This window comes from Haemaphysalis longicornis, unplaced genomic scaffold (assembly GCF_048455015.1).
Source record: "Haemaphysalis longicornis isolate Haplotype H1 unplaced genomic scaffold, Haemaphysalis longicornis Haplotype H1 scaffold_3, whole genome shotgun sequence".
In the NCBI taxonomy this organism is placed as follows: domain Eukaryota; kingdom Metazoa; phylum Arthropoda; class Arachnida; order Ixodida; family Ixodidae; genus Haemaphysalis; species Haemaphysalis longicornis.
Window position 1 is genome coordinate 113,583,240 of NW_027526335.1, and position 24,316 is coordinate 113,607,555.

General features: G+C 48.7%; 1 protein-coding gene and 1 pseudogene across 2 annotated transcripts in view; one reads left to right on the forward strand and one right to left on the reverse strand.

Annotated features, from left to right (window-relative positions):
* LOC144175018 (KICSTOR complex protein ITFG2-like) overlaps positions 1-24,316 on the reverse strand; it is an 89,938-nt gene that overhangs the window by 37,995 nt on the left and 27,627 nt on the right. The window lies entirely within an intron of this gene.
* Positions 10,500-23,038, forward strand: LOC144173714 (uncharacterized; annotated as a pseudogene).

Below are 24,316 nucleotides of genomic sequence, written 5' to 3' on the forward strand. Positions count from 1 at the left end.
ACTCTGGCTTGACGAAGGTAACAGGTACACTCAAATTTGAGAAAGAGTGGAAAACTTTTTTTTTTTGAAGGGTCTGATGCTCACCGAAAATTGACTGCAATAGTTCAGGCACCAATGCTGTTGAAGGACGTGGCGCAGCTCTCCACCCGCGAGCAGACTTATAGCTGTGAGGCCTTCCACAGCCTCATCAACCAGTTTGCTCTAAAGACCTACCATTACAGCCATGGTGGAATGAAAACTAGGTTAGTGCCTGCTCAACTGTTGCTGTGCAAGTGACCACCTGCCCTCATTTCTTCCTTTTGGCAATATGCACTTCCACTATACATTTCATGCAGAACCTTGATTGCTGCATTGCACTACAATGAGAATCATGGACGTCAACAGGCAGTGACAGCCAGTGGTGAAGCAAGCTGGGCTGTGCACTTTCGCAAAACCAGGCATGGGGAAGCGAGCATTTCTGCCTTGAAGGAGCCTTCAACCTATGGTGGGGACATTTGCTCAGAAATTGTGATGAAATGAGCCAACTTTGTTGATTCGTGGTGTCCGATTTTTCTGCTGCTGCAATTTCCAGAACATAGTTGGTTAGCAAATTGTGAAATATAACAATTTCATTATTGACTGGCTTTGTACTGTCTTCTGTGCATAGCATCCATGTGCAAAAAGACTGTTGGTGCTGCTGTTATTGTTTTTGTATGAAAATTATGTGTAGGGTACTTGTGCGAATCTACGCCAGCCTCGATTCTAGGTCAGCCCCCAAAACTCAGAAAGTCAGAAAATAAAAAAAAAGGTTACCTCAAATGTAAGCCAATTAAAAAAGGCACTAGACTGAGACTAGAGTATGCACTTTATTTCGCTTGCAGCGCTCATCGTATTATGTTCAATGCTCTCTCATTGACATCGTCTTTGTTGACATTTTCGTCCTCATTGTTGCTGGGCTCTTCCCATGCGAACTTGTCCCCGCTTTCGTCCAGCGAGTTGAAGATGATGCACTTGTGGAAGCCCGCACAATTAGCTTGGCCGGAAATTCATCCCATGCCATGGCGACCCAGTTTGCTACTTTGCTGAGTGAAGCACGCTTGATTTTAGTAAGCAAACTTTTTAAAAACAGTACCGTATTTACTCGCATAATCCTCGCACTTTTTTTTTCGGAAAAGTCAATGCGAAGTTAGGGGCGCGAGAATTATGCGGGGAAAAAAAATCTGGTGCACAGTGTTGCCAATTTGCCTTCTGCCAATCACGCTAAATGTAGCGGTCGTTTTTTGTATATGTAAGCTCAGTGTTGCCAACAGCAGTTATTTCTTTTTCTTTTATTATTTACAACGTAAACAGTCTCCCGTCGATCAGCGATCATGAAATTGCCGCCAGTGGTGTTAACTTGGCGAGAAAGTTGCTAAATTTAGCGCCTTTTCAGTCGAGCTAGCGACAATTCTATCGCTTTGGAGTCTTCGCGACTGGAAAAAGCTTCGAAAAGTGACGCCAAAACAGATCAAGCCTTTGTGGCGCTGCCATCTGCCATCTCTAGCGTGCAATGCGGCCGCAGGTGGCCGGCCGCCATCAGTAGTCGTTCCAAGCACTCATCCAGGCCACTGTTGTCCTAGTAGGCTAGTACGCTCTAGGACTAGGTGTGGTATGCGAACTCGCTGGCTCTAGCTTTATTATGCCTCCTAAGTATGAGCAGGATTACCGAAAAAGTTGGGAATCTCTGCCCGAGTTTAAAGGCTGGCTATGTGTTGTGGAGAACGATAGAACGAAAGCATCATGTGCTTACTGCATGAGTGAATTCTATGCGAAGCTTTCCGATATCAAGAAGCATGCCGCCACCACCAAGCACAAGAAGTCATCCGAACCATACTGCAGTTCTCGGCAGCAGAAACTGCAGTACTCAGCCGCAACCGAGTCTTCCTGTGGCAAAAGTGAAGCCGGACTCTGCCTGTTCGTATGTGAGCACACAGCATTCCTCACCGCCGACCACCTGACAGAACTCTGCAAAAAACAGTTCGTGGACAGCAAAAGTGCAGCAGGCATGCGCATGCACCGGAACAAGTGCACGGAGATCATTGTGAATGTTTTATCTCCGCACTTCGTACAGCTCTTGGTGGATGACATCGGGGACTCGAAATACAGCCTGATAATCGACGAGGCCACAGATGTTTCCACCACCAAGTTACTGGGTGTAGTGGTGAGGTACTACAGTGCTGCTCAGAAGAGCATGGTTACAACGTTCCTTGCGCTGATCGAGTAGGACGACGGCACGGCTGAGGCAATCGTCAAAGCGTTGAAAAACCTCCTCGCACGCATGGGACTTGACACGAAGCGTCTCCTCGGCATTGGCGTTGACAACGCCTCGGTGAATACGGGCGTCAACAACGGTGTTTTCGAGACAATGAAGCGTGAGTGGCAACTCCCGAACTTGGTAATGGTAAGATGTATTTGCCATTCATTGCAACTGGCACTTTCACACGCTGTCCAGGGAATGCTTCCCAGAAACGTGGACTTCTTGGTGCGCGAAACGCATACGTGGTTCTCCCATTCTTCAAAGCGCAAGGCCGCGTACAGTGAGCTTTACAAGAGCCTCTGCAATGGGGGAGAACCACTAGCAATTCCAAGGGTGTGCGATACCAGGTGGATGTCGTTGGAGCCGGCGGTCGTCAGAGCCCTGGATCAATGGGACATGCTGCTGGAACATTTTAAACAGGTCAGATCAAAGGAGGGATGCTATACTGCGGAACTCCTTTACCAGATGTACTCTGATCCGCTGAATAAGCTTTACCTCCTCTACCTTCGGCCTATTCTACGAGAAGTTCAGCGTACTAACAAGGCCTACGAGTGGAATGACGCGGATCCTGCAAAACTTCTGGAAGATCTCACGCTCCTGATAAAGACTGTTTGCAACAAAGCGCTCATTCCAACGGCAAAGATCGATCCACTGTGCCAGCCCATCGACGGTCACCTGGACCCCAAGCCGTACTTGGGATACGAGTTCGAAAAACTCGCGAACACACTGCCAGCTGGCCCTGAAGTCGACTTGGTACGCCAGCGGTGCGTTGCGTTCACAGTTAAGCTCTCAAGTGAGCTCCAGCAACGTCTGCCATCGAACTTCAAGATATTGCAGGGCATGGCACGGTTGTCTGTGGGGGCATGTTTGCGTGTGCTGAAGGAACCCATCACGGAGTTGGCGGAACATTTTGGTGTACACGCAAGCAAGATAGATTTAGTGGAGACGCAGTGGAAAAATCTGACCCTGGTGGCCTGGGCTAACACGACCGACACCATTGCATTTTGGTCAGAGGTTCTTGCGTACCGTGATGCAGCTGGCTCGAACCCGTTTCACGAGCTCGCACTTCAAGTGCTCTCCTTGCCACACTCAAACGCAGAGGTGGAAAGAGCTTCTAGTCAGCTAGGCGTTGACAAAACAAAGCTCAGAAATTGTCTCAGCACTGCCAGCACAAACGCGGTTTTAAGCGTTCGTAGTGGACTTCGCCGTCTTGGGAAGTCCTGCTACACATATGACCTGCCTGACACAGTCACACGAAAGGTTGGTACTATGGAAGCGTACTCCTCAGCGTTGGCGCCACGAAGCAGTACGTGTGCGCAAAGCAATGGGGAGTCTGCAGACGAGGAAGCGTGGTAAGATGGAACTGCTGCTCGATGTGTCGTGCTGACTTCAGCGACTTGTGATTAAATGTAAAATGTGTCTTGACTTGAGATGTGTCTTGTGTTCAGCGACTTGAGTGAAATGTGTCAAATAAAATTTGAGTTTTGATTGTTCCCCAACATTGTGTTCATATATTACATAAAGCATCAGATTAGCAGCTGTGTACGCGGTAGGTTATTGCTGAAAGCATATTGATGAAGTGCTGGAAGTGCGGTACCTTCATAGAACGGACAAAGCGTGGCGTGCATGCGGACTGTTAACACACACTACGCGTTCCTCTGCTTCGTGAAGAATAAGAAAACTTTGTTGATTCCTGGCAGATTGCTGGACTCGGCTTCCTCTTAGCCTCACGGCTGCTGCGGCAGCTTCCTCGGCCTGTTGGATCGCCCAGGGTTGCTTTTCCAGGCCAGAACTGAGCCACTGAGCAGCGCAGTCCGGCGCTAGAAGGTATTTTCGTATTTCAACGCAGCATCTGGAACCCCGCACGAGATTGAGCCCCCTCGCAACAGCTCCTGCCCCACGTGACGTCATAGCTACGTCATAGTGACGTCATCTTAACAGCAATTGTTGTTATATTGCGTAGTAGAATACAAAAAGCACTTTTTTTACATTTTAATAAAAAATTAGAAAGCTACTCATTTGCTAGAAGTTTTATAAAAGAATTTTTTTGTTCGTTTTTGCAGAAGCCACCGATGCTGCCGCTGCTGGCGGTATGTCCAGGTATGGCGTATCCGAAAGCCCTGAATGCCTGAATTTCTTGGGTTGACAACGTAGATAATGCAGAGTTGACAGAGTTGCACTGCTCCAAGTGCACTATCAGAATGTGCGACAACGTTGCCGTATGCGGGGACCAAGCTAGCCTTTCCACATGGTAGCGAAATCCGCTCTCGAGTAATGCTGACCTGTGACCGCCTGCTGTATGCCGATGGTACCTGCGTTAGACGACATCGCGCAGCCGAGTGGCCCCGTTCGAACAACCCATGTCCCACGCAAGAAAAGACACCGTCCGAGCGTGATTATGTGAGCCTGCTGCGGCATGTCCGCGCAGTGGCATCTGCTATCAACAGTTTTCACCACGGCAAGTTCAGAATGCTTAAATGGGTGGCCTGAAATCGCGGTGTGTTTTCAAAATGACAGCAGCGCGGAACGTACAGTGCTCAGGACGTAGGCTAGACGCGGCCACTGATATTTTGCTGGTTGCATGTGCGCATTACAAGTGCAAACCACGGATATCTAGAAAAGGTAATCATTGGTGTCCCCACACATGTACCGCGTACAACCCAGCACAGTAGTTTCCCCTTTAAGGAGATTAGCAAAGAAGACCCGAAAATCGGCAGTTTGTCGCGCTTTTTGTATATATTTTCGAGTGGATTGAATTGTGGCTTAAAATTGTTTACCTAAAATACGTTTTGTGCGCGGAAAAGTGTGGTGATCATGAGCTTCTTGCACCATCAATGCATGGTATTCAGCGCTTGAAAAGATTTTTCAGAAGAAATTATTGCAGCTGTAGTGAGTCATTTAACTACAGCAAAATGTGGCAGAAATACATCTGCGATACAAAGGATGTGAAAGAGTGAGAACATTGGCAGTCTCGTATCCCGTGGCCCAGATTGTGGCTGGGTAGTTTCCATCATGCATTCAGCTCCTCACATTGGCACACACATGATGCCACGACAAATTAGGACCTGGGTCCACCAAAAGGTACACTATAATTCGCATAACCTTCACGTCTCTGTATATGTGGCAGTATATGCTATGTTGGCCAGATTTTACCGAGTCCCCTTATGCAAAGGGACTTAATTCAGGACACCCAGCCAATAGGGTCAGAGAAGAAGCTGTACAGACGGTAACAGGAAGGGCCGACTATCATGTCTCCAGCATATGAAAACCCATGGGTTCTATGCAGTCTCAATAGTCAACGTCAAAGAGAATCTTAAGATGTGCCTGGAACGTGAAAGCCTCAGCGGATTGTTTGTGTCCATGGGTATAAGCAGCGAGCACACTGCAAATGTAATTGATAGGCGAAGGTCAAGGCTGTAATGGTGCGAGTTTAACCAAAAGAAATGGTGAAAAACATCCCAATTTCAGACTGCATTGATGTAATATGGGCACGAGTGACGTCATATGGACGTGCACTGTAAATGCAGTTATCTGTGTGTTAACTGTACGTTAGCACTCAAGTGATACGATCAAACAGAATGGAGGCCCCACTGCAATTGCCCAGTTATGCTTTTTTGCGGTGGGTTAGGTTGGTGGCTGTCAATTGCACAAACAAGATTCTGTGATGTCATCGAGAAATAGCTGGAAAGTGTGTATGGAACTTTCACTGCTCTACACATTTACTGTAGTATCTTATTTGTTTGAAGTTTACAATAAAATTGATGTCATTTGTTTTTTGGGCAAAGAAGTCTTTTTAATGAACGAACCTTGTATTTTTTCTTCGTAGCCTCTGTAACAGCCTGCCTACTGTGCCCCTAAACAGTGGTCGCTAAGCAAATGCCCACTTGCCAGCCGGCTTCAGGGGCTTGTAACGATTTACTAGGATTTTTCATGACCAACATAAATTCCAAGGAATCCATGGTGGCAGTGGATTGCACTCCAGGGCAGTGCAAGTCTCAAAAGAAGTTTGGACACTAACACAACCAACAGGCTTCATAGGTGGAAACCAGAAGCCCACCCACACAATGCCATGCAATAAGCCAATGCAGCGAGTCTCTTGATTTTTATGCGAGGCATTCAAATGTGTGACTGAATGGGTTATTTTACCTCGGAACAAGCAGGTAGATGTGCCACCAAGCATTTTTCGTGAGAAATATCAATACCGAAATACGGAAAGCTTAACTCTTTCGCTACCGCGCCTATCAAAATCGATCAATTTGATCGATACTTTTGGGAGCGCCTTTTCATAGCGTTCCAGGCGTTTCTCGAACAAGTAAAGCTGTTCGGAGTTAGATCAGAAAATGGCCTTTCAAAATCAGTTTTGTTTTCATTTTTGCAACGGAAACGTGATTTTTGACACGCTTTTGAATCACCTGGTTGTGGAAAAGGGGCGTGGTCATCGCGCCTCAAGGCTACTAACGAAGAATGCGTGCAACTCGTAATTACTCTGCACCAGCGCTTGTTTTTTGCTATCAGGGCGTGAATGGGGAACTAGCAAACGATTTTCAATCGTCAGGTTCACGCTCTGACAGTAATAATCCCAGAAATCGGCTGAAAATGTCAAGCAGTGCCTGGTTGCAAAGCTACATTTATGATTTTAGGCAGTTTTATTGCCTTTGCGCAAGTTGTCCTAAGTACTCTGGTAGTTCTATTTACCCCAGGACCATTCCCAAACAGTTTACAACAGTTTCGGTTTCGTTTCTGCATCGCAAAATTCATATTTAGCGCAACTACGCAGTTACCCAACTTCAAGGCTAACTGCCATGGCGCCTGAAGCGTCCGCGACTGATCCTCGAACAAAGCACGCCGCTCCTCATTTCCCCCCACCCTAACCCGATTTCTGCGATAAGAACTTCAGATGCAAGTCAAAAGGTCACACCCAGTCGCCAGATATCTGTTCCGCCGAGGACAGCGCTTCAAACCGGCCTTACACTGCCAGCTGTTCGCCTTCCAGTTTCGTTTTCATGCGAGGGTATATCCGGGTGTCTAATGTTGCTGCTTAGTTGAACTGTCTATTCGGACGGAGTCTCTGATAAGTTTTTGTACTGTTTCATTTGAAAAATGATAAGTGGCGCTGCAATAGAGGAGGCTCGTTGTGCTGATCTTTTTTAGCGCGCGAATGCTACTCGGCCAAAGATCGCAGGGGACGATTCTAGCTCATCGTACCTCATTTTTGCGAGCAAGGCTACAATTGCGAGTAAGAAGATGATAATAAAGCTCAGCTTTATGTTTTGAGAGATAACTGACCGTGAACGACAACAAACATCAGCCACGGCGTTCCGTTTTCAACTTCATGCATGTTTTTTTCTGCATCGCGTGCTTGTCCCAAATATTGTGCTCGCTGTAAATGCAAAGTCAGCCATTGACAAGATGTTTTTACGTTATGTGGGGGCAAATTGGTGCCTCTGATAACGTCAAACCGCCAGATTTATTCCAAGGAACCACCCAAAATTGCACAGTTTGAATTAGAGGTTGGGCTTCACCGCATGACACGAGCAGCGTGCGTGCTAACATTTTTTTTTATATCTAAAAAACTGTTCCGCGCAAGTCGACATTTTTTTTAGGGTGTGTTTTTGAAATGTTTCCCTGCAAAATGTATATTCTAATTTTTTTCTACTACCGGTGGTTTGATATACACAACTCCTTTTTTATCATTTTTTTCGACAACTTGACAAAACTTTTGATTTTGATATTTTTTTTCACAACTATGATATATGAAAACCTTTAAAAAACTGGTGTTATTGGAAAGGCCGTTAAATAATCTGCATTTCGTGCTCCTGCAATTAGTGCCTAAATAATTTTTTAGCAGAAAAAAAAAATGTTTTCTTGGACCCCCCAAAATTGGTCAATTTTCTGCGGTAGCGAAAGAGTTAATGGGCAAGATACAGGCTGTTTCACAACAAATTTTTCTGCAAGTATTTTAGAGAAGCTGCAACACGCTGCACTTGATGCACGCTTGATAACAAGCAATCGTAGCGTAAATGTGCATTTGTAAACTAGGGAGCTCCTGGAACATTTTCCACTACAAGATGATTTTTTTTTTTTCCCCTGGTAATGTTTGGTATTCCGACATGGAGGAAAAGCTGAAAACTGTGACCGCCAAGCTGCAGTCGTAACCGCACTTGGCTTTTGTTGCATGACAAGAGGCTTCCCTTTATAAAGACAGCCTTGGGCTTTGTTTTCATAACGGTATTGTTGATGTTGCACCACGGAGAGGAACAAAATGAAAACAACTTCACGGTAGCTTACATCCGTTTCCGGGAGGACACTGTTGTAAACAGGACGGAGGCATTCAGTGTAATGGCAGTGGTGTGGGAGCAGTATTTTGACAAAAGCGCTCTCCACGACGCCCACAACTGCACTTCCAGCTATCAGCTGACCCACAAGCGACTGCTGTCCCAGAAGCCAGAAGGTGTGCGCAAGAACGTTTCGGTGAAACAACCACCAGATGTGCACAGCGCCCACTGGCACTTGCCACCGCATGGCTTACGAAGTTTCCGCAGACTTCGGAGCATGCAGAAGCCCCATGGCCTTAGGCAAGGGACACGTGGGGGATGATCTGCACTACCTCTCCCTTCAGAATTCTTCACTTTCGAATTTGGCTTCCCACTGCAACTCGTGTATAACTGCCACAACATAACACAACACTGCATAACTGCCACAACAGCCTTATTCAAACATACTGATTTATGAAATATAGCAAATCTTGCGCCAGCCAACCTTCAGTTACCTGCGCAAAGGTGAATTCTCTTATCTTGCTCAGCGGGCAACTTGATGAGATACAGACCAGCGTATTGCCCTCTTCAGGAGTTAAACTCATTTGACATGCACTGTTTTCTTGTACATTTTTGTTTTTCAATAAAAAAATGTCAGTTGTGAGCAGTGATGTTTCGTGCAGGGATTTTTCCCTTTTTCAGAGAGTTTTCAGCTGTAATTTTGACCAAGAAGGAAAAATAGAATCTCAATTGATGCAGGGAATTTTACGAGTCATGGAGTAAAAAGGAGATATTGCCAGTAAAATGGACCTTGCATCATTTATTACTTCGTTTGCTCTTTGAAAGTTCTCTTATCACTTCGTTGGATTTATGTTCAAATAACCACCGTCGTGTTCCTGCGAACCACAAGCATCCAAGACTGCTTCGAAACCAGTTCAAGACTGCATCCAAGACTACTTCGAAAACAGGAGGGAGCGAGCATAAAGGAAAGAATACTGCATTTCAAAGAGCTAGTAAAGTGTGAAGCACTGGAACCTAAAGGTAATTCCAGCCCTGGTATTTCCAAAATTGAGAAATTTGATAGCTATAAGCGATATATTGTTATATCCGGTATCATTAGAAGTGGATGACACTGTACCTAGTGCTCATGTGACGTCACCTCTGCTGCACGTTTCCGCCATACCTGGGTACCTCCTCTGTGGGTACCTAAGCCTGTAGTCATGCCTGTTTTGAGCTGACCACCAGTCACCTGTTTGCTGTGCGCAATGGGGAAAATTAAGCCAGGTGGCTTCCTGCCGCCGTATTTCAACAAGCTCATTGGACCAGCGAGAGCTCGATACCAGTCCTAGGTAAAAATGTACCACGGTGTGGACCCACACACGATTTTATCACGCTTTCAGCTGCCCTCGTCTCTGCTGCCAGCAACAATGCGGGATGCACACCAACTCTACCTGTATGCTACCAAAAATTCTGTCTAAAAGTTTTAAAGCAAGATCCCTGTCCCCACCCCCACAGGTCACCCACTCTCAGAGGCTTCGGAACCCACTGCTGAAAACCTGGAATTTGGCTCACTGTACCTGCATGGCAGGTGGGGGTGAGGTCTGCAGGCATGTTGGAGCTACGTTGTTTGCTGTTGAGGCAGCAGTACAGGTAAAGGCGCGGTCCCACTAGCCTGACCGTCGGCTGATTTGACCAGGGGCCACCATGTCGGTGACCTGTCGGCGGTCATGTCACACCGCGCCGACGCTGATGGTCGGCCAACCGTCGCCATCGGCGAGAAACCGGCGGTATGTCGGTGTCTGCGCACAGTCAGCTGGCTCGCCTATCACACTACAGTGATCGCATCTTGCCACCTTGCCCTCTCATCTCGGGTTCTCCTTCTCTCTCGGGCAGGCGCCAGGCATTGCCACGCTGCTGCCGCCACAGAAGGAAGCTGTTATTACGTGCTCGCGTGTGTTTACCTCCTTGGCATGGCGAACAAGAGAGCCGCGACGGCTGCTACTGCGGCATTGCTGATATTGGGGTCCCTGGACGAACCACCGGCGAAGAAGCCCCGTTCATGCTGGGTTTCTCCGTGGCTGAACGGGAGGCTCGAGCAGGGGGCATACGAGAACTTGATGCGGGAGTTGGCGCTCGATGATGGGGAAGCATACCGCCGCTACATACGAATGGATACTGCGACCTTTGAGGACCTGCTGCAACGGGTGGTGCTGCTCATCACCAAACGGGACACTCCGTTCCGTCCAGCTATCATCACTGGAGAGCGCCAGGCCATCACCCTCAGTCACCTGGCAAACGGTGGGTAGAGCTGCTCCCGCTCAGCGCAAAATGGGCAGCTGCACTTTGTTGTGTTGGAAAGAAAACTTCACAAGAAGTCTTTTACCGTGAAGTGACTATATCAGCAAAATGTTGAATTATTGTGTAGGCTCAAAGTGCACTATTTTAAACAATATTTGAAATTGTTTTGCAGATGCTGCACTGCCTGCTGATCTTGTCGGCGAGCGGCCAACGCGCACCTCTGACTCGGCGTGCCAAACAGCCGAACTCGCCAGAACTCTCACCGAGGTTAAATGACTGATGTGCCAGCTTCGAGCCACAAAGCAGCAGCTACACTTGTGCCAGATAAAACTTGCAAAGATGGAGATGCAGCCGAGAAAGCACCAAAAACTTGAAGAAAGCCTTAAAAAATGTCGATCCGCACAAATTTGATTTTTGACCATTGCAGCTGAACACGAACGCCACATCTGCAAAAGTTGCGAGGTAAGCTTCAAACACAGGCCATGGCATGTTTTGGAGCAGTGTTAGTGTCTTTCAATGTCAAATTTGGTTCTGTAGATTAAACAAAACAAAACTTTTATTTCAGTTTGGCTCCCTGGTTATTCTTCTGGATGACGTTCTCTTGGCACCAATTGACAGCGAGGAAAAGGCCTTCACGGACTTGTCTTCGGAGTGCATTTTGGACTACCTGGCTGGCTATGCTGCCCAAACATTTTCCAAGTTGTGCTGCACCAGCTGCGTGGAATCTCTAAAATGCTTGCAATGGCCACCAAGTAACCTCATGCTCGTAAAGTCGAGGGGTTGACTACAGATCCCCTCCACCAAGCTGCTGAACGTGCTCCAAATTGTTGAAGAACATGTGGAACAATTTACGGCAAAGCAAACTGCACGTGCTGGTGTATACGTAGGCATTGTTGAGCAGGTTTTGCTGGACAGTTGCACAGCTTCAGCTGCTGTTGGCTGCCCTACCCACTTTGTAGCGGTGGCAGGAGGCACAGCGATCGCGGAGCTCGAGGCGTATGTTGTCGTTGAAGTGCAAAAAAAATGTTCGTAGTTAGAAGTGACTATGAAAACTAAATACAACTTTGGTGCATTTAAAATACTGCGTTTTCCCAATAAAAGCTGCACAGTTTTAAAGGGACCCTACGACACGTGCCATCGACTACTCAGAATGTATTTTGGGGTACAATCTATTGTCCCAGCAATCTCCTACCTCAAGAATTATGAAAATCCGTTCATTATCACCGAAAATACGTGCGATGAGAAATCGCGCACGCTTTTTCCCTCTCAACTTGACCGCAGACAACGCAACGAAAGCTACACGTGCCCTCTCCCGGAGAGGGGGGCGGTTCGCGGCGTTCAGCTTGAGTTCAGTCGCAACAAAATGCCAGTTTTGTTGGAAATTATAGTATTTATGTATGCGTTTGCCTTTCCCTAAATTAGTTGCAAGTTCAGCGCTGCTCTCTCTGCTTCCTTCCTCGTGTATTTGTTTCCTGAAGAATTATAATTTACTACAAAATTGCTAATTGCAGGTGCCCCAAACACATGCGGAGTGGCTTCGAGGAGCTCTGGCAGTTTCTGTATTGTGTGTTGAGTCCCTTGACAGGAAGCACGTTGTGATACAGCCCCCTCCACACAGTGGCGCTGTTTTGCGACTACAAGGGTGCCTTTAGTATTGTGCTGATGGCTCTTGTAGATGTGGAACTGAACATTTTTGTTGACGTGGGCAAGAGCAGGCGACTGAATGACAGTGGGGTGTGGACGGAGACACAACTGCGGGAAGAACTTGAAGCTAAACCACATTATCTCCCTCCGCTGGCCACACTGCTTCATTCCACCCACTTCTGTTCCCTATATCATTGCCGGGAAGAAAAGCTTTATTTGATGCGGCCATACCCCGCCGCTGACCTGGAGCACGAAAAAATGATCTTCAACTACAGGTAGTACTTGCACATTTTGCTGAAACTGCAATACATGTGTTCGTATGCTTTCAAGATTGCTTTTTGACATTGTCTCTGCTACTTATGTGGAAGTATTGCCTGAAAAGGCATCACAGTACTATAGCAATCATGCCGTCATCATTGCACGGCATGGTTATGCTCCGAGGGCAGAAAAACTTGTCATGTAAACATTTTGTCCCATTTAAATGCTTCCGCAAGGATAGCTCACCAGGATAACTCTTGTGAGTAGTTTTACTTGTCAGTGCTGCAAATCTAAAGGGACCATGCAACAGGACTGCTGCTTCGTCTCGTGGGTATTTCCCGAACTAGGTGGCACGAGGCCAAGCAGAACGCTGGGGTAGATATTGTGGGCCAACGTATTGAGACAAAACCCCGGCTAGCTCCACTGCAGAAGGCACTACCCCCCGTGCGCTAACCCCAGTGGAATCAGAGGACTCACAGGCCTCCCCAATATGCAAACACGGGGACTTCTTGATGCGCGCACAAAGTGTTACGCCATGAACTGTGCCAGTACTTACTGTAACCCTCCTCTAGAAATTAAGATCTTTTGATTGTTAGCATGGCCATTTGGTAGAGTATTGATGTTCTCACTTTTAGTGCAAACTGTACGTGGCAGATGTAGCACAAAGAATGCAGTAGCCACCTCTCCCAAGGTCGTATCCATGAGTAGCAAAAGCCTTTCTCACTGAAAGTCTCGTCAATCTCGGCAGTCAGTTTGTTAAGCAGGTTTTATCAAAACATACCTTTGATTTTACCACTTTACATGATTTTTACATGAGCCTTTTACCGTAGTGTGTTCAAAATATTTACCTTCAGTCTGGCGCATTACAGCCAAATTTGGCTGCTGCGCCAATAAAATTGTTTCAGCGGGTGACCCGAAAGGCTGGATTTTTTATAACCAAAACTGTCCACGTGACCACACAAAACTGTGACGTGCGCAGCACCCTGCAACCCGCGCACGTGAGCGCGCTGCTTGAACGGTCTGGTTCGTTCGCACAAATTCGACATGTCAATGCCGTCGTCTTCGTCTGTGTCGTCCTCGTCGTCCATAGACGAGGATTTGTTGCAGGTGATAGACGACGCTCTGTTAGATGTGGCAAATCACTTTCAGTTCGACCCACTTGCCAGCAGCGAATCGGAGCACGAGGCCCAAAATGACAGCGAGGAGCAGCCACACCAAGACCCGCGCGTCGGTGCAAAGAATCGGTGCAAAACCGCGCCACTAGGTTCATTCATTCCTCATATTCATATGACACAAGCATATCATCCCTTAAACGCGAAACTGGTCTTTCAAATCTTTCAGTGCGCCGCCGCATCCCCAGCTTTTGTTTGCTACACAAGGTTTTCTACAGCCCTCTTAATCAAGCACCCTACATCGTCCCACCGACGCGCATATCTCACCGCACTGCCCACCCGTATCAAATTGCCCGTCGACATGCTCACACTACTACTTTTTCTGCCTCTTTTTTCCCCCGTGTAGCAGTGGACTGGAATGGCTTTCCCTGTGACGTTCCGGCGATCACGTGTTCATCAACATTTAAAGAAAGGTCACCACGCACATTTCCATTTGACGTCCTGTGTACATTTATCTGTAACCCACCCCTTATGTAATACCCCCTACATGGGGGTCTTTAAGGTATTAAAGTGATGTGATGTGATGTGATGTCGGAAATGTTCAATGGCACGTATCACTTAACTCCGTGTTGGGCGTTGTAACGTCCAGGGCGCTCAACAGCTATGTCCAATTGATATATTTTGTAGAAAGGGTAGTAGCGCGAACCCGCACCCACCGGCGCGGGGCACGGAAGGGCGATCGCTCCTCGCCCGGAGGCAACGTCGTCACCTCACGTCACGCACCACGCGAGTCCGGACGGCCCAATGGGGCGCGGGGGAGAACGCGGTGACGTCGCGAGCCGTACGGCCGAGCGGGAGGAAGGACGGCGCGCGCGCCGGGGCAGTCCAGTCCGGGACAGCGAGGAGATCGGCTGCCAGGTAATCCCTCTTCCCTTTTCAGGCGAACTTCATACGCGGGCGAGCCCGTCACGAGCCGAACGGCTCCGGCCGCCGCCACATCGGAGCAAGAAGAAGACGAGGGTACTGGGGTTCGCACAATAAACCCCGCCATTGCTTGTTGGACGGTTGCCTTTGTGTTGCCTGCCTCTCACGCCGGCCCGTATACACGGAAGCCGCGTGCGGAGGACCGTCCAAGTCAAACCCACGCAACAATTTGTACACCAGTTTTTGCCAGACAGCGAAAAAAAAAGGAAAGATAGGCATGGCCCTGTAACGATGCATTGTAAACATGCAGTTGGCTTGTCCGCTTTGCATGCTGCGCTTTTTTTTCTGTACAAATTTTGCAAGGATTATACCTACGATACTGAATAATATATGCAGTACGGATGGAAAGTGTGAAACGCGTCTCGCGTTAATCGCAGGTGCCAGTGCGGACATTGCAGGGCAATGGAGACTGAGTTGGAGTCGCTGTGCTGCAGGAAGATGGATCGTGTGAATGGATTGAGAGGCAACGACGACGACTGCATTACGGCACACGACATGTTCAGTGTGGCTTTTTTGAACCTACATGTCCTCCAGATAATGCACTTTGAACTCTTGGAGGAGCGCCCTGAAGTTGTGCAGGCTCCGGAAATCCAAAGGTCGGACATTTACATACGTTTGCTACCGTGCTCGCGACCCCAAATGATCGTCGGTTTGCAAGATTAGGTTGTCAGTGCTAGCAGTTAGCCGTCGCACTTGTGTACGCTTGAACAGCCGTGCTATCAGAGTTATCTCTATGGCATCAGAAAGCGTTCCGGCAGCGTATAATATCAGCGTAGAACATGCTGCTGACGGGGTAGCAGCATGTTTGGGAGGCCCTGTTTGTAGCATGCCGGCTCGAAATGGAGAAAGCAGATCCGACTGCTCTTCCGTGGAGTCCACTCTGTGCGTCCCGCAGCACCGCGCACAAACTCTATCCAGTTTTGGCGGCGAAGGCCATCGCCGGGCGGATATATGTGCATGTTTGCACCCGAACCTGTGTGCGAAGGACAGAAGTCCACGGAGCACCCGTACCCCCGACATAGTGCCACAAAGTAAACACGGGCAGTGTGTAAACTATAAACTACGCCAGCGCACGTAAATACGCGCGACGCCGACGCGGAAGGCAAACTGCACAGTGCGGGAGCCGCCAACACGAACGGCACAAACCCGTGACGTGTTTGGATGTTGGTTATTTTAAAAAAATCCACGTAATGTCGATTGCGCGAGGTCCTCCGCTGGCTGCTCGGTTGCATTTCGCTCACTTTAAAATTGATTTTAAATATGTTCTAGGCTGTATTAGCCGCTGACACTTTGCAGATGATGTATGTGCGTTCTCACCAATCTATTTCCGAAGTTATCTCGCCTCCAAAATTTTGTGTCAGTGACCCTTTCAGGGGCGAACTTGCTGTCTGCAATTCGGTCATTTCGGTTCAAACAAAGACCCATCGCGAAGAGCAGCTTGGGCTGCAGGCAGTTTGACAGGACAAGTGGCTGCGGAACGACAGGAGTATAATCTGTTCCACACACTTCATCAAAGCTAAGACTCCCAGATTTGTTGTGCCTGTGTTTCGGATATTAAAAAGAATGGTGTCCTGATAACTTTCGAGGGCTGCACGGACACACTGCCCCGATAACTTGAGATGATGCCTCTTCGAAACAGTCTTGCGAGTTTTGGAGCTGTTTTACACGCTGATTAGTGTTGCTTTGAGGGTTTAGGATCGATGTGTAGCGAGAGGCGACAGCAAACGTCAAAACGAAGCCCATGGTCGCGAAGATCGAACCTCACTAGCACGCGCGAGCTAAAGATCGATGGGCGACTGGCAAACCAGTCTGCGTCTCACAATCACATTTTCGTACTTTTTGTTAGGCAGTGTAACAAGAAAATTGACCTCCCTCATTGCTGCACATACTTCCACCCAAAACCAGTTTACGGATACGCATCAATTAATAACACGCAGCTGTCCGACTGTAGAGAACTGGCGAGATCATGTTTCCTATTTTTAAACTTCATTAAAACATCTCATCTCCAAAACAAGCAAGCCGGATAATACCGTATGTGTTTTTTTTTTGCCTATTGCACAGTGAAGAGTGGGCAGGTGCAAATTTATTAGTGAGATTATCTTTGTTTTGCTTGATGTGACACTCTCAAGAGCAACTGTAACAGCATTCCTTTTTATATTGCAGGCTGCCCATCCCAGGACCCGACACATCCCGACTATGTGCCCTCGATTTTCCCTTTTAATTAAGGCTCAAAACAATGTGGCAAAGAAGGTTGCTCAACACGGTCAATTTCAGGAACGACTGAAACGACAGAATGAACAAGCCTAATCGAAAGACGGAGCTACTGCTACCAAGGAATTGGAATGCAGCCATTAGGAACTTCCCTGCACAGACGACAGAGCAACAGCTGATTCAGGTACGAACATTGAAGTGACAGGAAGTCATGTTGAGGTCCTGCAGCAAGAAAATGAGAGCCTCAAGAAACACGTGTGCGACCTGAAGAGCTCACAAAGACGACTGAAACCTTAAAGGGGCCCTGAAAGGCATTTTGAGCACACTAAATGAACTAGCGCAATCGTTAGATTGGGTCGTCAACGTCAGCTGTGCCAAGTATTACTCTTTTACGCGCAGCGGAAAGCTCACACTTTTGTTGCAAAGTTTGTCGCTTTTTTCTCACCCTTTCCTTCGTGTTTTTGGACGCCGCCATCTTCACATGTCTACATCATCGATTCCCATATGTTCGTCATGAGCTAGACATCCTGCTATTGGGCGGCTTTTTCACGCACTTCCGGCAAAAAGATGAGTCGTCTGCTCAGCGTCGGCTCGCCGGCTGATCTGCCAGCGGAGTGGAGTGCTTAGACATTTTACGACAAACGAAACAAGTGTAAACAAACGCTTAACCGTTCGTATTGAATGCAACACGGCCATAACACGACATGGATATTCTCTTACCTGAGTACCTTCCCTAAAGAAAGCGTTGAAGTCCCGTGGCACTTCTTTCGTGCAATCGCAGAGAACGCCCTGAGCCGAATGCCCGGGTTTGACGGATACATTTTATTCAACTTCAAAACAAACCAGAGATGCGTTTCGAACGAACACAACGTCACAACATGCGTTGCAAGTCTGAACCGCGATTGGCAGACGATCGGTTGCTTCCTCCTGCCCGTCGTAAATTCGGCACTCACCTCGCGCCTTGTTTGCGGGGACGAACAGCAAGTCACTGAACTCTGGCACGCAAGCGAGAAGGCTTTTAGCCAGGCACACTACACATACCCCATGCGAGGTTGAGTCGTTCGTCATTCGAGAAAGATAATCCAGACCATGGGAAGCACTATCCACCCGCAGAAGTACAACGTCGCATTTCATCGCGAAACGAACGCTACACATAGGAGGCGATGCACACACACACACACAGCTTCGGTCGCTGCATTGGCTTAGCTGCAAGCTTCGTTCGGACAGTCAGCGATGATTCGACGATACAGAGCTGCGTGAGGGCGACGTGCTAACCACTTCACGTATTTAAAAACACAGGGGCAAAGAACTTGGTTCATCGGAAGCAAAAGATCTTTCCTCCATTATTGTGCCTGAAATATACTGGCTAGTGTTGCTAGTGTGCCGAGGGCGGGCCCCAGGCGGGCGCCGGGAGCGATGCACGCGGCCGGCTGCCGCTTGGGGCGCTGCCGTGCGGGAGTGTGCGCGTTCGTCCGGCCCGAGCAGATCGCGCGGTTGCCTCCGCGCTGCGTAGCAGACGGCAGGGGCAGAACTTTCCAATCCCGCTTGCGACGAAAGCGAGCGAAAGCGACGGGAATTCTGTCGCGCGAAGAAAATTTCTCCCGACAGTTCGACAAACACGATCGTCGCGCGACAAAGCGACGAAATTCCCATCGCTTTCGCTCGCTTTCGTCGCAAGTGCGAACGGGCCTTTATGCGCAATCTCCGTCCCACATAAAATAAGCTCTTGCTTGTCGACTGAGCATACGGTTGATATGTGACTACGTTACACTGTGCTTGCGAGTGTATTTAAACGATGTCACTAGGTTTGAAACGTAAGCGCTCGGCGTGCAGCTTTGTAAACGCAAGCAGCCTCACGTACGCACGCTATTTTGCTGCTAATAGAGAGTTTTAGTACAGCGTTTGTGCCTTTGCATACGCTAAACGCTAAATTTTTGCGTCCCGCTACGTAAACATCGCGAGGGGAGTTTTAGTAGAACGTCTCATCAGTTTTGCGTTGCGACATGCTAATGCATACGGCGCCATCTGTTAAATGTTTTCCGAAATGACTCGGCGGCTGTTCTGCTAGCGGAGTGCCGGAGTGCCTGAACATTTTACGACGATCAGAACACGGATGCGCTCGAGTGCGGCGTTGGTTTGCTCTGCGCCTTCCCGTTCATCGCCACTGATAAAGCAATCCGATCCGGCGCGTTTTGTGCACGGGTTCTGTGTCGGTTTAAAATGTCTTTTTTTTGACATGCCGCCGGTAGTAGGAATTACAACCGCCGCAAAATAAGACCCGGCACCAGCGGGCCCACATCTGAGACCGCGCTTTTTGGATAAACAGTGCGCGGTGCACCAAAGGGAACGAGCGCACGATTCTCCCTGCGCTGCTGCGAGTTCGCCGCGAAAGGGCAAGGCCAGGCCGCACACATGCGGCCAGGTCTTTCGTTCGCCTTTCCAGCCTTTAGAGGAGTGTCCATGGTGTCAACAAAGATGAAAAAGCCGAAAGAGCTGGCCCGTAGCAGACGGCAGTCTGTGGGAGCGCAATAGCGGAAGTACGTCACCGCTGAGGAGCGAAGCATCATGGGAGGGGAGGCCAACAGAGAAGAAACAGTTGAAAGGAGGAGGAAATACGGCGCGACGATAATGCGCGGTTTTCGATTTACGATTTCTCAGCTAATACTCATCGCTTTAACAAAATTCTTGCAGGAGGAGATTGCTAATACATTGCTTTATTTGGTTACATGTACATCCATGCATCGGCGGAAGGCATTTCAGGACCCCTTTAAAGGGCTTTAAAGCTTGCAACGAAAACCTTCAAAGAAGCCTCGAGAAGAGCACCCCCACGAAAGGTGCTCTGAAAGATGATTGTGTAAAATTCTACACTGAACTCGTGTCACAGAATATGTTCCATGCTCTCCTACGCATCGTCTTGTCTTTTTGGAAGCCGGACACCCAGACATTTCTTGAGCCACAGGAGTAACTTGTCAAGGTTCTGATGAAATTGCGACGTGGGCTGCTTACTGAGGACCTGGCATGCCATTTCCAGATCCCATCGTCCAGTGGGACAGTGATCTTTCATAGATATGGTCGGACATACTGTCATCCAGTCTGGGGAAGCTTTTGGTTTGGCCATCACGAAAAGCTATCCGCCACAACCTTCCAGATGTGTTCAGCGACCCAATTTTTAAGTATGTTCGATGCACGGTTGACTGTTCCAAAATCTTCATCCACAAGCCATCGTTCATATCTGCAAGGAGCCAAACCTCCTCCCAGCATGAGCACCACAACGCGGCTAAGTTCTTAGTAGCTATGTCTCCAGCAGGTGCAGTAACATTTATTTCCAAAGCATGAAGTGGGCATGTTTCTGACAAAGAGCTCACTTCGAAATGTGGACTGCTGGGCAAGATTGATGAGGGCGACGCCACCTTGGCTGACAGAGGCTTCAAGTGTGAGGAACTCCTTGCCACCAACACGGGTGGAGCAGGGTGCGTGGGTTTGGTAGCAGTCCTGAGAGCAGCCAAAAATGCCTTTTGTAGCAGGCTTGGAGCAGCCAAAAAGGCATTTTGGAGCAGGTTTGGGGCAGCCAGAAATGCAATTTGGAGCAGATGTGACACCATTCCATAGCACTATGGTGCCTCCCTAACCTCCCTACAGGACGGTGTGCCAGTCCCCTAACATTTACATTGTATGTACCTACTATATCAGGCGTTTCGCTGTGCAGCAGAACCTACTCCGAACAAGTAACGCATTTTTTGCACTATATCGGAAGGTTTACAACGTGCGGAGTTCGGTATCTACCTTCGGCCCCATCGAGCGTGCCGCGTTATCACCATTCAAAGGTCAAATCTCGCGAGCAGAGTCGAAAGGAATCAGGTAAAAGGCCTTGCTTCGCGTCAACGGCAGTGTTTAAGGGGACTCACGGCTTCCTTGCAAAGAACAAGGCGTTTGCTTGCATTTTTTCTATCAAACGGTGATTTTAGTACCAGTGGAGTTGAACATAGCTTTGTCTTCGCCAGTCACAGAGTTGCAAGTGTTGACAAACACCGTAGACTACTTAACCACAATGTTAGAAGGCATGATTAATGTTGGCTGGGGCCTAGCAGGCATGCAGCTAAGCTACAAAAAGTTGCGGGCAACAAAGCTAGGGTCGCCGAAAAATGGGCAACTAAATTGACGTTCACCTCCAGTAAGCTACAACCTTAAATGCAAATATTATTCTGTTTGCTATGAGACACAAAAACATTTTACTTCTGCTCATTTTCCATTAATTGTGGAGCAGCGGCCGACACCGGCAAACAAAACCACGGAAATGCGACATAAAGAAACGCAAGGAGAAGGTGGAGAAGGCACACGGTGCCTGCGGCCTTACGGCTAAGCCAAAGCCAAATTCCATAGCCGCTCATTGATGAAACTTAAACCATAACCGCCGTGATGAAACTGAAAATGTTTCAATGTTTCAGGCATGGAGCATCATGGCAATCGCATCTCACTGGTCAAGTCAAGCGCTGTGGCGCAGGATGGCTCTGATGAATACGTTTGGCGCAGGATGGTGCACGTAAATAAGTTTGGCGCTTAACAGCGCAAATGGCACAGCTGTTCCACCCCTAAACCAAGGGGGCCTCAGTGCTGATGCCGTCCTTCATGAAGGGCAAGAAACAGCTGTCAGGCGGCGAAGAAGTGGCCCTGTCAAGGAAGCTCTCCCCGACTTGGATCCACGTGGAACGCACCATTCAGAGGTTGAAAACTTTCCGCATATTTCAGATGGCCCTTCCCATCTCGTATGTACAGAAGGCTGGGGACATGGGGCTCAGCAATATCGACAAGACCTTGACTTCGTGCCCCGCACTGGTGAACCTGCAAAGGCCCATTATCGCAGGAGTGGGCCAGAAAGGCTAGCAATTTTGGAGCACCGTGGCTTCCAGTGGTGTGCAGTCGCCGACAATACGAAATATTAATTTAGTATGTACCTTGAACTTGGCGACTACAGTGAAACCTCGATGTGACAAACTTCAATGTAATGAAACCCCCGATGTAATGAACTGCTTAATTCTTTGCATGCACAACATGTATTTTCACTCTCTGTGTAACGAAGTCCTGTTTGCCGAAATTTCAATGTAACGAAGCTTCATGGCCAATCAGGTACAATATTCTCGTTGTAGAAGTAGATTTTTGGAGACACAAACTCCAAAACGAGGTTTCGATAAAACGCGAACGGCGACATGGGCCGCCAAATGCCACGGATGCAGCGAGCCATGGAGTCCGGGAGCAGGCGTAATGCCTACAAGCTCCTTGCCTACAAACTGCATACGGCGCCTTTTGTGGGGGACGCGAGACTGGCAAGTATGGTTTGCAGAACGGCCACTAGAGGACACCTGCGCCACCGCCACATACCACCAAGCCCTACGCATACCACCAAGCCCTAGACAATGCCGACACAGCATTCTTCTCTGTGTTCACTCGCGTTGTTCACTTCGTTCGCTTCACTTCACTCCGCTCCGCTCCGACCGTTGTTCCAGCGAGCACATGGTGGCGCATTAGTGGGTTGCTATAAGCCCCGGCAAAAGAAAAGTTTTGTCCTTCAAAGACAAGGCGAAAATCATTCGTGCAGTGGCCAGTGGCAAAAAGAAGAAGGCTGTCGCTGAACGTTTCGGAGTTCCGCAGAGCTCCTTGTCAACGATACTCAAGGCAAAGGACACCATATACTCGCTTCGTTGCAGAGAGGAACAAGCGGTCAGCGTAAGCGACTGAAGCTGGCAGTTTATGAAGACGTGGAAAAGGCCGTCTTGATGTGGTTTATGTCCACCCGGGCACAAAATGTTCCCGTGCCTGGTGCCGTCCTCCAGCAGAAGGCGAAAGATTTGGTCTGTATGCTGGGCCGCGACGATTTTCGAGCCAGCAGCGGGTGGCTCCACAGTTTCAAGGCTCGGCATGTGATTGTCGGCAAAGTTGTGAGCGGGGAGTCATCGCCTGCCGATGCATCGGAATCCGCTGGGTGGATTGCAAGAGAAATGCCTGAATTGTTGGAGTGCTATGCACCTACGAACATCTACGACGGCGACGAAACCGGACTTTTCTACCAGATGTTGCCAAGTCGCACATTCGTGTTAAAGGTGACCGGTGCCATGGTGGCAAGCAGAGCAAGCTCCGCAACTTGGTTCTGCTGTGCGTAAACATAGACAGCAGTGACAAGAGGACACCTCTTGCGATCGGGAAGAGTAAAAAGTCGCGCTGCCTGGCCAACTCCTGGAAGCTCAACGTGACCTGCACGTCAAACACCAAAGCGTCGATGACAAGAGACATTGTCCACTCTTGGCTCCAAGCCTTCGATGCTGAGATGGATGCCGGCCGCAGTGTGTGCCTTGTGCTCGATAACTGTTCAGCACACCACGTCGAGGACGTAGAGCTCACGAAGGTGGAGCTGAAGTTCCTGCTGCCGAATGGCACGTCGCTCGTCCAGCCGCTCGACCAGGGCATCATCAACAGCCTCAAGTGTGCCTACCGCAAGTGTGTGATCAACAAGCTTTTGCTGGGTCTGCACTTAAAATGCCCCACGAAAGTGGATATCTATCAAGCAATGGAGATGCTTAGTGCCAGTTGGACGGCCACGCCAAAGGAAACAGTCGTGAATTGTTTCAGGGAAGCTGGTTTTCACGACCAGTGGTGGTGTCGATCAAGAGGACGAAGACACGGCCAATGACCAGGCTCTCCACACCGCATGGCGTAACCTACAAGGCGATGGAGCCGCCCCTAACAACGTCAAAGTGGACAACTACTTTTACGCGGACTCTGCTATGATCGCAACAGAGATGACCGATGAGGTGATTGCAAGCAGTGTTCGTGGAGACGTGGAAGACCAGAACGGCATCGACGAGCCCGACGGGCCAGACACTTGCGACGTGCCCAGCAACCATGAAGTGCGGATGCCACTGATGTTTTGAGGCGGTTTGCGGGCAGTCAGCAGGACGAAGACGTGATGCAAGCCCTGTGGCTGTGCAAACGTCACGTGACGCCGCTTCTCATGTCTAGGGTGGCCCAGAAGAAAGTGACTGACTACTTTAACCCAAAATAAAGTTCTTTGAGGAGTTTGAGCACCCAGGAAAAATGCTTGGGATGTCATTTTTATATGACGCAACTAACACGTGTTGATGCTGCGCGTGCCTTGTGATGCCTGCGAAATGATTAACCGTGCATGGCAAGTCATTGCTGCCGCACGTGGGTGCACGAGCGTGCACATTATGCTGTGATTTCATGAATTTCGTGATTGCATGGATTTTGTGATTTAATTGCGGTTATCA